Source organism: Crinia signifera, chromosome 5, assembly GCF_055691185.1.
Source record: "Crinia signifera chromosome 5, ASM5569118v1, whole genome shotgun sequence".
Lineage (NCBI taxonomy): Eukaryota > Metazoa > Chordata > Amphibia > Anura > Myobatrachidae > Crinia > Crinia signifera.
In genome coordinates this window covers 285,372,092-285,387,171 of record NC_139221.1, presented here as the reverse complement: position 1 = coordinate 285,387,171, position 15,080 = coordinate 285,372,092, and the positions used below count along the sequence as shown (strand labels likewise).

Below are 15,080 nucleotides of genomic sequence, written 5' to 3'. Positions count from 1 at the left end.
CCATCCCTAACCCTCCTCCCCTCCCTCCCACTGTGACAGCAACCCCCACCCCGGCTGTTCGCACCACACCCCCTCCCTCACCCTCCCGACCTGTGATCCAACCCACCCTTCCTCCCACCACCCCCTCTCGCCCCCTCCCTGTCCCTCTCCTCTCCGAGGAAGAGTTCCCACCACTTGCCCCTGCAGGAAATGTACAGCCGAGAAGGAAGAGGAAGGAGTTAGACAGCCCAGCTGCTGACCCAGAATCTTCCAAGAAAGCGGCAGTCGAATCGGTCGAGCCAGACCAGGACTCCCTCACCCTCGAGGAGGAGATGGAGGCATATGCAGAGGTCTTCGAGGAGAGTGGGGTGCCTGAGCTTGACAGCCTCAACAACATCGACCAACTGCTTAACAACATCGAGACACCCCAGCAGGGAGATCCGGTGGCCGACCCAGAGGAAGCACCTCCCGATGGGAGTGGTAAAGTATACGTATCGCCACAGTAACCTTTTTCTCTTAACAAATGGTAGCTTTTAATCTTTTTACCATTAATGTAAGGAGCATTAAGGACAAGAACAGACGTCAAACTATTTTTTCCTTTCTTGACATTCAGAAATGTGATGTGTATATGTTGCAGGAATGCTCTCTCCCTTTCTCCAGGTCCTACAGGCACCTGGCCCGGCAGTGGTCCCATGGTCCGTCCTACTGGTCCGGTGGAGGTGAGTGTAAGTCTGCAGGGGTAGCCATTCTTATTAGGGGCAGCCTCTTCACGTTAGATTCTGTTCAGGAGTTTGTCTGCGGGAGATTACTCGTCGTAGATGGGTCCTGGGCAGGTGAGCCTATCAGGCTAATCTGCGTGTATGCTTCACCCTTTAAGAATGAGCGTTTGGAATTATTCCAGACCCTGCGGACCCAGCTCGCCACTACCAGGGCTGTAGTGATGGCCGGGGACTTCAACTGCCCGATTGAAGGGGATGGTCGAAGCACCTGCAACTCTGCGAAGCTGGACATCACGTCCAACCTGCTCAGGGAAATGGTGGCCGAAGCATCACTGCGGGACGCTGTGGGCTCCATGGGGGCTGGCTCAGTGAATTTCACGTGGAGCCGCCCCGATGGCTCCGTGCGTTCCCGCATTGACTTTGTGTTCACATCCCGGGCAGTGCAGCAGGTTAGGCATTCTATGGTTCCCTGCTTCTTCTCTGACCACAGGGCCATTCTCTTCCAAGGGGTTCTGGGCCATGGTTTTCCATCTGGCCCAGGCTCCTGGAAGTTGAACTGTGCCTTACTGGAAAGGGAGGAAGTACTGGCTGAGCCTAAGGATGCCTACATCACATGGAAGAATGACAAATGTTACTTTGACTGTATGTCTGATTGGTGGGAATATGCCAAATCTAACATCCGCAGTTTCTTTCAGGCTAAAGGGCGTATCCAGGCATGCGACCGTAAGAGGAACCTCAGAAAACTGCAGCGTGAGCTCCAGTCCCTGGTGGACCTCCAGCGGTGCGGCTGGGACGTGAAGGACGACCTGGACGAGACCAAAAAGAGCCTGAAAAGGCACTTTGAGGAGGAATCCAGACGCATCGTCTTCCGTTCCAAGGTGGAGAATCTGGAGAAGGGTGAGACGTGTTCTTCCTTCTTTTTCAGGAAACTCCACTCTGGCCACACGCCCCTGACAGAACTGCGTGATGAGAATGGCATCCCCAGACAGGGGAAGGAGGGCGTGATGAAGGTCGTTCGCGACTACTACAGCGACCTCTACTCCCCTAAGACTACAGACACAGATGAGGCGGATAGGTTCCTGTCAGGTATCACTAACACTATTGATCCTGCAGGTAAATCAGCCATGGACGCTCCCTTGGCGTTGGAGGAGGTGCTCTCTGCCGCTAAATCCTTTAGGCAGGGCAGGACTCCGGGCAGTGATGGTCTCCCAGCAGAGCTTTATGTTGCGCTGTGGGATCTCATTGGCCCGGACCTGCTTGAGCTGTACGAGGAGATGGTGGTGGAGGGCAAAATGCCTTCTTCGCTGAGGGAAGGAATGATCACGATCTTGTATAAGCGTAAGGGGGAGAGATGTGACCTGAAAAACTGGCGTCCCATCTCTCTTCTGAACGTGGACTACAAAATCCTCGCCAAGGTACTGGCCAACCGGCTGAAGGCTGTCATTGGGCAGATCGTTCATCCAGACCAAACCTGCGCCATTCCCGGCCGCAGAATTGCAGACAGCCTTGCCCTCCTCAGAGACACGGTCCATTACGTGAAAGACCGTAATGTGTGCACAGCCCTGATCAGTCTTGATCAGGAAAAGGCCTTTGACCGTGTCTCCCATGAGCTGATGGGCAAGGTACTGCGTAAATTTGGTCTCGGTGAGCTGTTCTGTTCTTATGTTAACCTGATGTACCTTGACATTTACAGCTCGGTGTTGGTGAACGGCTGGAAGACTGACCCCTTCTCAGTTCTGTCTGGGGTCAGACAAGGCATGCCCTCTTTCACCTCTTCTTTTTGTTTGTGTTATAGAGCTCTTCGCTGTATCCATCAGGCAAAATCAAGAGATCAGAGGGATCACCGCACCGGGTCCAGACCACCCAGAGGCCAAGTGTTCGCTGTACATGGATGACGTCACTGTGTTCTGCGCAGACCAGAGATCAGTGACAGCTCTCGTCCAGACCTGCGAGGACTTCGGCCGTGCTTCAGGAGCAAAGGTTAACCTTGGGAAGTCAGAGGCTATGCTCTTCGGAAAGTGGCACCTGTCATCCTCCGCCCCATTTCCCTTCACGGTAAAGCCAGACCTCATCAAGATCCTTGGTGTCTGGTTCGGAGGAGATGGAGCGGCCCTGAAGTGCTGGGATGAAAGACTTGCGACAATGCGTCAGAAACTGGGATTGTGGAGTCTCAGAGACCTTACCATCGAAGGGAAAACATTTGTGCTGCGGAATGAGATTCTTCCTGTTCTTCAGTACACCGCCCAGGCCTGGCCACCTCTGGCGGCGATCTGCAAGGCCATCACACGGGCTGTTTTCCACTTCATCTGGGGCTCCAAAATGGACAGAGTCAAGCGGATTGTTATGTACAAAGATCCCCTCAAAGGTGGCAAAGGCATTCCAGACATTCCAACTATGCTGAGAGCCTTCTTTGCATGTAACTGTATCCGCAGAACTTTGATTGACAATTGTACCGGCTCTGCGGGGAACTCCATGTCCCGCTTCTTCCTCCTACCAATGTGGAGGACCCTTAAATGGGACAAGTGGGACAGCTCCATCCCTTACAACTGGACTACTCCATGGTTCTACCTGGATGTGTCCAAGTTTGTGAGGGAGCACCAACTGGAGGGATTGAAACCCGACTTGTGGAAACCTAAAACTGTCCACAAGCTCATCAGAGCAAAAGACAACATGGAACCGATTTCAGGGCTCCCTTCAGCAACTGCCAAGTTTGTCTGGGAGTATGTGGCCTCCAAAAGGCTCACAAATAGACACAAAGACTTGTCATGGATGGCCATTCAGGGCGGCTTGCCTCACCGTTCATTCATGCACTCCCGAAACTTGTGTAGGTATAGACATTGTCCCTGGTGCTTTGTGCATGAAGAAACCTCCATGCACATCTTCTGGGACTGCACCTACGCACAGTTGTTGTTGGATGCCCTAGAGACTGAATTCAAGGACTCCGTGCCCAGGAGCTGTCTTTCATACCTTTCGGTACTGTATGGACTATTCCCGGGCACCCACACATATGGGGCAACCCAGGAAGCCTGGCGCCTTATAAACTGTGTTAAGGACGCTTTGTGGTTTGCAAGAAATCGACTCATACTGAGGAGGGAGAGAATGTCCGTTCAGGACTGCCGCAGGCTGGTTCACAGCCTGCTCAGAGACTATTCCATTCGGGATAGCCCTGAGGAAGAAGAGGACTAAACCCCTTTTCTTCTGGTCCTTTCCCCTTGTTTGGACTGTTTTATAAGACTTTGGGACCGTGGCCCCTTCCCCCTCACTTCACAATGTCTGTTGTTTTGTTGATGTATTTCTATTTATTGCCCTCCCCTTATATATGTCTGTCTGGTCAATAAAGCTTCGGGCATGTGATTCCTCCTCCCCCACCCCCTACCCTCCACACCCATAGTCTTGTATACTGTTGTGTAAATGTTACCGTTAGAATGCATAGTGCATAGTATAGTCTATAGTGTGAGTTTATCTTGTACTGTATTTTATAATATGTACTATACTGTCTGCATGTGTACTGTGTTTTGGCTGTGCTGCGACACGGTATATGTGTGATATTTGTTATCGTCTGTTTTTTGCATTCTTTATGTACAATAAAGACCTGCTTTTTCAATCAAAAATCGCGGACAATTTCTCACACCCCCATCCTGGCCTTCTGGCTAGGGTCCTTTATTATTTATTTCTCTTCCCCCTCTCATGTTTGTCACTTTTCACGTTCCTTGTTTTTTGTAGTTTTGTCACGTTTTTTTGGGTAGTGTGGTCGGGCCTTCCATTTCCCCAATGTGCCGAAGCTCTCGCCTTTTGGGGAGAGCTTCGTGCCCCCCGAGGACGACCCCGAGCCGCAAGGCGGAGGGAAGTCTACAGAGGGTCTCTCCAAACCTTCGGGTGCGGAGGACCCACCGTCCTAACCCTTCCGGGGGTTGAGGAATGAGGGTCTCTCTAAGCTTCGGCGAAGAGGACCCACCGTTCCCTATTTTCCCCTCTTCGGCCTTATGGTTGAGAGGGGTTAGGGAAAAAACTGGGCCCTGTCTCCTAGGAGACAGACCCATTCGATCGCACGGCCTCCTTTGCACGTGTTTAGGCACAGCACTGGTGGTGGGGAGCACACCTCGGGCTCCTGAGTTTTTTCAAACTCGCGGATGCTTTTTTGCACCTACCTTATATCGCATCTGATTTCCCTTGTTCTCCCCCGGCAGCTCCCTGGGAGACCTTTTACATACGATAAATTGCATGCAATAAATCATATGTAAAATGGTCAAAGTGGCGATTTGCCATCAAGTGCCACATCGGATGGAAGCCCTCCCGGGGAGTTGTCGGGGAACTTGTGCCTCACACAGGCCAGTGTATGGGGGCCTTAAGGGGAATCTTAGCCAGTCTGAACTATAAACATCCCTCATTACGGAATTCCACATTTTCCTTTCTTTCCTGAGCAGGGCTCACAGGGCTCCTGTCACCTGTGATTAAGTGATGTACAAAGTGCAGCTCAGCATATGGATGGCCAACGACCATCGATGATTAGAAAACATTGATGGTTTATGGCCGATGTCGAATAGTTTTGACATCGATGGAAGAGAACCAGATGGTTTCCCACCATCGATGTCAAGCTTAAAGGAATAGTTTTGTTTTGCTTTTTCCTGGGACATGGAGCATAGCTCCACCCAGGACACCCATGAAGCCCCACCCCCATATCCTGATTGGCCCGCAGGCCAATCAGTCAAAGACAATGGATGACCATCGATATGTAAAAACATCAATGGTCAGTTGCACTTTTGCCATCGATGGCAAAGGCAACAATGGCCATCCCTAGCTCAGCGTCAAGGATCAGCGTCCTGTGTACCATGTGTGTGTATGAATTGCACAGTGCATGCATCAAGTTGCATTACAATTGTCATTTGCAGTGAGGAATTGATTGCAAAGTGATTGACAGCTGGGGGCATTTGTGGGATGTAATGGGATTTTTTTGATTGAAAAAGCAGGTGTTTATTGTACATAAAGAATGCAAAAAACAGACGATAACAAATATCACACATATACCGTGTCGCAGCACAGCCAAAACACAGTACACATGCAAACAGTATAGTACATATTATTAAATACAGCACAAGATAAACTCACACTATAGACTATACTATGCACTATGCATTCTAACGGTAACATTTACACAACAGTATACAAGACTATGGGTGTGGAGGATAGGGGGTGATTATTTGACCAGACAGACACATATAAGGGGAGGGCAATAAATAGAAAGACATCAACAAAACATTGTGAAGTGAGGGGGGAAGGGGCCACGGTCCCAAAGTCTTATAAAACAATCCAAACAAGGGGAAAGGACCAGAAGAAAAGGGGTTTAGTCCTCTTCTTCCTCAGGGCTATCCCGGATGGAATAGTCTCTGAGCAGGCTGTGAACCAGCCTGCGACTGTCCTGAACGGACATTCTCTCCCTCCTCAATATGAGACGATTTCTGGCAAACCACAAAGCGTCCTTAACACAGTTTATAAGGCGCCAGGCTTCCTGGGTCGCCCCATATGTGTGGGTGCCTGGGAAAAGTCCATACAGTACTGAAAGGTATGAAAGACAGATCCTGGGCACGGAGTCCTTGAATTCAGTCTCTAGGGCATCCAACAACAACTGTGCGTAGGTGCAGTCCCAGAAGATGTGCATGGAGGTTTCTTCATGCACAAAGCACCAGGGACAATGTATATACCTACACAAGTTTCGGGAGTGCATGAATGACCGGTGAGGCAAGCCCCCCTGGATGGCCATCCATGAAATGTCCTTGTGTCTATTTGTAAGCCTTTTGGAGGCCACATACTCCCAGACAAACTTGGCAGTTGCTGAAGGGAGCCCTGAAATCGGATCCATGACGTCTTTGGCTCTGATGAACTTGTGGACAGTTTTAGGTTTCCACAAGTCGGGTTTCAATCCCTTCAGTTGGTGCTCCCTCACAAACTTGGACACGTCCAGGTAGAACCATGGAGTAGTTCAGTTGTAAGGGATGGAGCTGTCCAACTTGTCCCATTTAAGGGTCCTCCACAAGGGTAGGAGGAAGAAGCGGGACATGGAGTTCCCGCAGAGCCGGCACAATTGTCAATCAAAGTTCTGCGGATACAGTTACATGCAAAGAAGGCTCTCAGCATAGTTGGAATGTCTGGAATGCCTTTGCTACCTTTGAGGGGATCTTTGTACATAACAATCCGCTTCACTCTGTCCATTTTGGAGCCCCAGATGAAGTGGAAAACGGCCCGTGTGATGGCCTTGCAGATCGCGGCCAGGTAAGGTCTCTGAGACTCCACAATCCCAATTTCTGACGCATTGTCGCAAGTCTTTCATCCCAGCACTTCAGGGCCGCTCCATCTCCCCCAAACCAGACACCAAGGATCTTGATGAGGCCTGGCTTTACCGTGAAGGGAAATGGGGCGGAGGATGACAGGTGCTACTTTCCGAAGAGCATAGCCTCTGACTTCCGGGATTGCCAGCTCAAAGGCATGAGTGTCCCATCCTTGTGAGCGTCACAATACAAATCACGGCTGCTGAGACATTTGCTTATTATTAGCACAGCCGTGGCACACAAATTTGCACATGTAGTGGCATTAACTAAATCAGGCCCACATTCCTTAAACCCACAATATTCCCACCACTGGGTGTGTAATAAATAATATATACCCTTTAATCATTCATTAGTGACTATCAATAAAATTGAATCTTTCAAAGTTAGTTTGTCATAATCAAAGCAGCACTTAGTATGCAAATTATTTGTGTATTCCCAGCAAAGCATTCTGGGGATTGTGCAATAGTTGCGCTCTAACTGTCTCTCTAACTGAAAAGAGGGGAGTGTTTTGTGCAGCTCTGGCCTCTGACTATCATTGTTAACCATCCTTTTCTTGGGGTTGAGCTATTGACCAATGAATGGCTAATGAGGTCAGTACTGCTATCACCACTGAACAACACAGAGCATCACTAGTGTGCAAACACTGGCTAGGTGCAATTTTTGGAACCAAAATTTCTATAAGAGTTAAAAAACAGAGAAATTTGGAATCCATGGGTCATATAATGTGTTTCTGTATATAACAAACCAAATATTGTTGTTGTATTTATAGCAGAAAGTCTGTTATTGTTATACTGTATCTTTAGTGTCAGATAAACAATGTTTAAAACTTTTTTTTAAATGTATTTGTTTTTTTTAGATAGCATTGCATGGTTTTATTTTAATCATTTGTCTGAATATTCAAGGTATTTTCAAATGACTTTTAAACTAATTCCATTACAATTAGTCTGGTGCTCAGGGGCACAGAACAGACAACCGAGCTGAGCACAATATTGAGTAAAACATCACTGCCGCCGCAGCCATGCTCTGGGGCCCCCTAAGACTGGCAGGTGAGTCGCAGCTGTCCCCTTTGACCTCTCTGTCACTGGGCCTGGCTGAGTGTTAACTGGGTGGTTACTTGCGCGTTTTGTGGGCATGTTCTCAGACTTCAGTGCTATTATGCGGCATGTGTTTCTGGCAGAACTTTTGCACCCAGCATGGTGTAGGTATAAGTGACAATTAGGAAATGTAATCTGTATCTGTGCAGAATACACATCCTTCCTCTGATACAGCCCACTGACAGTGATGTATGGTTCTAGGACTGCAATAAAGTGAGGGGGCGGAGCTATGACATAGCAGGATGGGGTAATGTGCATATATTGGCATTGGGGAAGTAGGGGGCTTATACCCTGCAAATAAAATATAAACTATTTGGTTGGTGGGCGGGGGTTATACAGTATATTAACATTTTACAAATGAATAAAACTGGGGATGGGGGCTATGTCACTGGGATCTGTTAGCACTAGGGTGGTGGTGGGGTGATACTGCTGGGAATATTTTCCATTTCCACTGGGGCTGTTTGGAGATTATTTGACAGTGGGGGGCTATGGACATAGGGAATGGGAACAGTGAATTCTTATTTCTGTTTGACAATATTTCTGAAGAAAATAAAAATGGAATATAATATAACATATATATATATATATTTATATATATATATATATATATATATATATATATATATATAAAGAAAGGGGTTTGACTCTGAATTGCACTTAGTTGTATGTGCAGCACCACCAAAATTCCTCCTGTTAGTGAGGAACAGTATAGTAATCAAGAAGATGGGGGGGGGGATTGGGGTGTGCTACCTAATATAGAAACTGTACCTCCCAATATAACATAATAAAATCAAAAATACATTTCTGAAATTCGTATCCTTGTGTTTGAAGATGTTCACAATGATTAGGCCCAGTCCATTTCAGGATAAATAGTCATTTTATTAATGATGAGAAAGGGTTTTTTCTCATCATTAATATTATTGATATTGATTTTATTATGTTATATTGGGAGGTACAGTTTCTATATTAGGTAGCGCACCCCAATCCCCCCCCTCCCATCTTCTTGAGATATATATATATATATATATATATACACACTTCTATTTGCAACAAAAGTTGTCATTGAAAAAGGCTTTCGGAATTTGAATGTCTATGTCTGCTAGAGGTAGCTGCTAGTATTCCCCTACTCTAAAGGTGCGTACACACGGGGGCGGTTTTGTACAATATCGTGGGAAATATGGTCGCTAAGCAACCATATTGCCCGCAATGGGAGTGTGCACCCGTTCCCGTTTTTACCCCTGTAGTGATCGCTGGTCGCAGGAACATGCTCCTGCGACCAGCTGATTACCACTGCCGGGCTCCCCTGGCAGTTTCGTTTTCAGCAGCGACCATCTCTGGTCGCTGATGAAAAGGAGAAACTGAGCAATATATCTCCCCCGTGTGTACGGGGCTTAAGACTGCAGCCACACATGGCGGTGCAGCGGGTCCTGTTCAGCCGGACTCGATGCGCCGCGAGGAGGCTGTGTGTGGCCACAAACAGTGGTGTGACTAGATCCTGCAGAACAGAATCCAGTCAATAACAACCGCATTTCATGTTGAAATGTATGTGTTCACACTGAAATGTGGTCATCCTGCCGCCTGGCCCTGCATGCTGCAGTAGGACCCGACAGCTGCGGCTGCACCGCTAATGTGTGGCCAGTTACATAGGAGCCTGTGTGCAGTGCTGTGGGTTCCGCCGCTATGTAGCCGCAGCCTTAATGTAAAGGTTGGGTATTGATATACAGGTTGTGGCTATAATCTTTATGGATGAAGGTGTTTAATGCCTCGTTTGCTTAGCATATGAGAATATAAATATATAATGTACTGATTTAATCACAAGAAAAGCTCCTACCTGTGAAATTGGTGAGAAATGCATACAGTATGATACTGTGTTAACACTTATCAAACAGGTTTTATATCAGTCTTTTGCTGTTTTTCTCATGTTACATAAAAGTGAATTTGAAACACCCCCTAATATAATTATATAACACAATAAGCGTCAGTAGCCTGAGAGGAAAAGGAATCTTTGAAAACTCCACCAGCATTTCCAATGGTTGAATCGAAACATACAGTATAACAGAACCAATGTTCTCTGGTAAAGCTACTGACTGACAGAAGGTGACCTGAAAACTTGGGGCAACCTTTATTAAAATGTAAAATCCCAGGGGCAGATTTATTAAGCTCGGTGAAGAGATAAAGTGTCTGGTTTGTATCACCGGCCAATCAGCTCCCACCTGTCATTTTTCAAAATAAGCCTGTAACTTCACAGGTAGGAGCTGATTGGCCGGTGATTAAAAACCAGACACTTTATCACTTCACCGAGCTTAATAAATATGCCCCCCATAGAGATAAATAAAGAAATGTTACAGTTCAGGCGATGATCTGGATGTACAGTAGTGACGCCTGAGCTGGCAGGAGGTCCGGGTTCCTGAGTGAATTTGGACGTTTCTTAAAGCAGCAATCATTTACGGGATGCAGTTAAAATCCCGGCGAAATCCCGACACATTCTCCCTTCGTGGGTGTCCACGACACCCCTGGAGGGAGAATAAATTAGTGTGCCGAGCGTAGCGAGGCACCGGGTCCGCTGCGTGGCAAGCGCAGCGAGCCCGCAAGGGGGGGCGATCGACGTCCCCCCCTTGTCGGCATTTCGGCATCAGGATTCTAAACGCCGGGATCCCGACCGCCGGGATTCAGTACTGAATCCTCATTTACAAGCATGGTTTTGCCTTGTAAATGATTGTCCCTATAAAATAATTCAGAGTTTGGATAGGAACCCACTCCGAATTGCATGTGCTTTAACCCCTTCAGTGGTGGGGTTTTTTTTAGGTAGCACTCCCCACTGGGTGAGTTTTTGGGGGGAGAACTTCCTAAAAAAATGCCACCACTTTCTCAACCGTCCCGGGATGAGACGCTGCTGATCACTGAATCAGCCACTCCACTGCCTTGCCCCCAGCAACCCAGCTGTGTGCGGCGTGATGTTATCAAGCTGTTATCAAGCACTCCCTGAGTTGAGGAGAACACCCTTAGGCATATTTTTTACAATATTTTCATTAATTTAAAATATATATATATATATATTTAGTAGCATAACTAAATATAAAAAAAATGGATGCATAAGCATGTTTTGCTATTGCTGACAGTTTTGATGTTGTCTAATATGACCCATTAAATGACTTAACTGGTGTAAGGAAGGTCATTAAACAATTATGCAAATTAATTCAGGACTTTTGTCTAATAAATGTTCCTTACTGGAGTCTTAGGAAATAAAGGAGAATCAGTTACTAATACGCCTTTCAGATATACATATTTTCCGGGTTAAAAATTTCAACCCGGTAGTTTGCCGATTAAAACGTTTATTTATTCGGAGACCCAGGTTGACCCTTTCAAACGAAAAAAAAAAAGACCCATGTTGAACAGAAAATTACCGGATAGAACTGCTTCATCCGGTAATTTGGTTTTCTGTGTGAAAGGGGTATCCACTTTTTTTCTATGTATTACTGCCTGCAAGGTTGGAGGTGGCTAAGTTTAAAAAGGTCAGGAAAATCCTAATTTTAAGGTAAAAATATTGTTACTTCAGAATCCCTTACCAACCCCCCTAATGACTAATAAGCCAATTACAGATGGAGCCACCTACATCTATACCGCTTCTTTTGCAGAGTTGCGCCAAGAATGTGGAGCGAGTGTGTGAGACACTCGCGGGCCCCATTCACGGCAATGGACACGCTCACATGTGAAACGCTCGCGTGTCCCCGTCTAGGCGAACGGAGCGCCAAGTCAGGTCTCTCTGGCGTGCCAGCGGTATAGATGGCGGAGGCTCCATTTTTTTTTTTTAATAATGGCCTCAAATAACCACTAAATCATCTTTTTAATTAGATTATGCACCCTAAATGTAAATACATTATTTATTCCAAGAAAATAGAATTGTTTTTGGTATTGTTTATAACATTACTTGTCAAAATTAACTGTTTAATTCCTTTGTAAAGAATTGAAATTTGTACAGGATTTACATTTAAAAAATATATATGCACAAATCAGTCATTCACCACCTTATATCCAGTACTTTCTTTATGTGCACCAATAGACATCTATATGGTTCTGCTAAGGAAGTTTTCACTTTTTTAGGCCCCTCCCAGATCGCATTTTATAGAAAATTTGCACTCCCTCACCATGAGTACTGCAATTCGGCATTTCTATTTGGATCTGACGTGTCTCTGATTTGTGCGTTCGTACAAAGTCTTCAAGTTTCATGAAACAAACACATCGGCAGAATCACACTTAATTGGATTGACTCCTTTGCAGTGGTGTATTTATTATGTTGCCGTGTGTGCAGGGCACACGAGCTGACATTGCAAATGCTGCACCCATTTTTTACTACTTTACCCTTTGGAGTCCCTCGATGATGGCAGCAGGGCTGCAAAAATCAACGAAAACAAAAGGGGCGTCACATTTTTCTGCATGTTCTGCACATGTGCATGCTGTGTGAGCCCTCTAGTGCTCAGACTCTATATTGCAGCACATCACGGTTGATGACAGAGAAGAGGAGGCCCGAACGGAGGAGGCTGCACACAGGCCTCCTCCTCTATTAAATGCCCCTGCCCCTTTGTATGCCATTACTTTAGAAACTGTTTGTAAATATCGTCCAATGTTTTGTCCTTCTCCTCAGTAATGTGCACATGTTCCAATTCTTATCATTGTATACTGGTATATATACTTTTTATTGAACACGTGTTTTCACACTGTGTTTGCACTGAAGGCTGTGATAGCCAATAAAAGCACATGGTGTTTTGTGACTCAGGACCTGCTGTAACGTTTTTATGCCAGGCTGTAATGTTTTTTATTTGTTCAATGATAAATGTTGTAGCGTTTACGGGACCCAAGAGGCGCTTGTTTTGAAGTGATTAAAACATGAATAACACCTCTGTCAGCGTAACAATGTGTGAACACCAAGTAGTGCTCCAAGCATCGGGTCCAGGGGAGCTGGCACGTTGTTTTATAGGACTGTTGTTGGTACTTTACAGTATGTCCTATTCCTGCCAAATTAAGTAATTAAATCGTGTCCATTCTGTTCAACATTCAAGATATTATTATTCAAGGTAGTATTATTATTATTATTATTATTATTATTATTATTATTATTATTATTATTATTATTATGCTGTTGTTATCAGTAACTCCCATGCCAGGTCCCATGCATGTGACCCCAAAATGCTATTAGGGTCAGTCAGTGCTTCTCGCAGTGAAGGAAATCCCACAACCTATTTAGAAGAAGATAACACTGCACAGTTCACTTGCCAGCATTAGTCTCATGCTTTCCACTACATTCTCGCCGGTGAATTTGGGTTCCCTGCCCGGTGCAATCACGCCAGTGACAAAAAAGGTGCATGGCTGTGCAGGGATGACGCTCACGCTGGCATCTCTATGGGAGTATGGCCAGCACTCTGTGAGCTGCTGGCCATGCCCCTTGTCCCTCTGTCTTTTCTGTCTAAGCAGAGCAGCGAGTGACGGGGGATGCCCAACTCCCCCCCTCCACCACGGGACACTGCTGCGGCCCACAGGTGTGATAGCAGGACAGTCAGAAAAACCATAACTGTCCCTCAAATATTGGTACAGTTAGGAGGTATCCTTACACACATTCGAGTGTCCTGTCCAGGGGGTTAAATGTCAGCAGTCACTGGGGAGACGGCGAGAGAGACTACAGTCCCAATGTATGGTCCGGACTGTTACTTTTTTTCCCCACAACCCCGGATCATACAGTGATGCTGTAATCTTTACCTACTTCCCTGTCTCCCCAGTGACTACTGACGCATACGCGCCCCTAAACGGGACACCAACCAGACGGTACCGTACAGGGAAGCATTCTACCATTGCCACAGTGGCTAAGATTGCGACAGGAATCCAGCCGTTCCAGTGTTCCAGGGTCTGGACCATTGCGATTTTTACCCATTCACCATTTTAACTCCACGGAAAGTGACTGTCCTAAAACATCAATGACCTGAAGCAGCGTTTCCTCACATAGGGGAGACATATTGTATCACATCAAGAGAAGTTCTCTGAAGCAACCAATCAGCTACTACAGTAGCTATCAAAATCGGAGCAGTTGGGAGGTATGATTATGTCCTGATATGTAATTTATTAGATTTCAAAGACGTTGCCCTTTTTTACATGAACAAATCTGTTCTTAGGAGTCACATGGTAACTAACAGTTGGACGGAAGGAGACTATTACCTTTTGAGAAGTTAAACACCCTTATAACATACGGGAAGCACCTTTTTTTCACAGAAAAATATCTTACGGATAAATCTTTAACAACCCGGAAACTTTAGCAACCAAGTAATTGATGTAAACCGATATTTCCGGAGTGGCACTTCTGCTAAAGTCACCGGTAAAGAATGACCATGGAACTACAAATAATCCAGTGAGTCAATGTGACACAGAAGTAATAGGTTTCTGTAATCGCTGCTACGTTCATCACTTCTGCATTCTGCATCTGTAAGCTAAAGAGGAACTCATTATAGTATATTTCCAGGTGTACAAAAGGAAAGGCAGAGACATATCTACATAGTAATCCCTATTTTCAGATCAGTCTTTACTACCGACCCATTATACTGTATATGCGTAACTATTGCAGTCATTGGAGCACCATTTGGAGGGAAATGCAGTGCAGCGGTGGTGAGTTACATCTTATTGGCATTGTCAGGACATGTGAGCTTGTGGGAAAGAACTCAGTGACTGCTTGATGGCTTGTAACAATGGCGCAGATGTACTAAGCCTGGTAAAGGGATAATGTGGTTAAAAAGTGGAAGGCGATAACAGACAATAAATTCCTAACTGTCATTTTTCAAACACACCTTCCACTTTATCACACCTTTATCACTTCACAGGCTTAATACATTGGCCCCAATATATTTTTTTAAAATAATACATTTTTGACAATTACTACCCCTATACCTCATAGGGGGAATCCAATTGACAATGGTTTTTGCCAT

The 15,080-nt window shown here is 46.0% G+C and overlaps 1 protein-coding gene and 1 non-coding gene across 6 annotated transcripts in view; both read left to right on the top strand.

Moving 5' to 3' along the window:
- HDAC9 (histone deacetylase 9) overlaps positions 1 to 15,080 on the top strand; it is a 468,252-nt gene that overhangs the window by 91,322 nt on the left and 361,850 nt on the right. The gene's annotated exons all lie outside the window — the stretch shown is intronic.
- Positions 7,563 to 7,689, top strand: LOC146005919 (U4atac minor spliceosomal RNA). The gene has a single exon (XR_014444077.1). It is a non-coding gene; the product is annotated as a U4atac minor spliceosomal RNA (small nuclear RNA).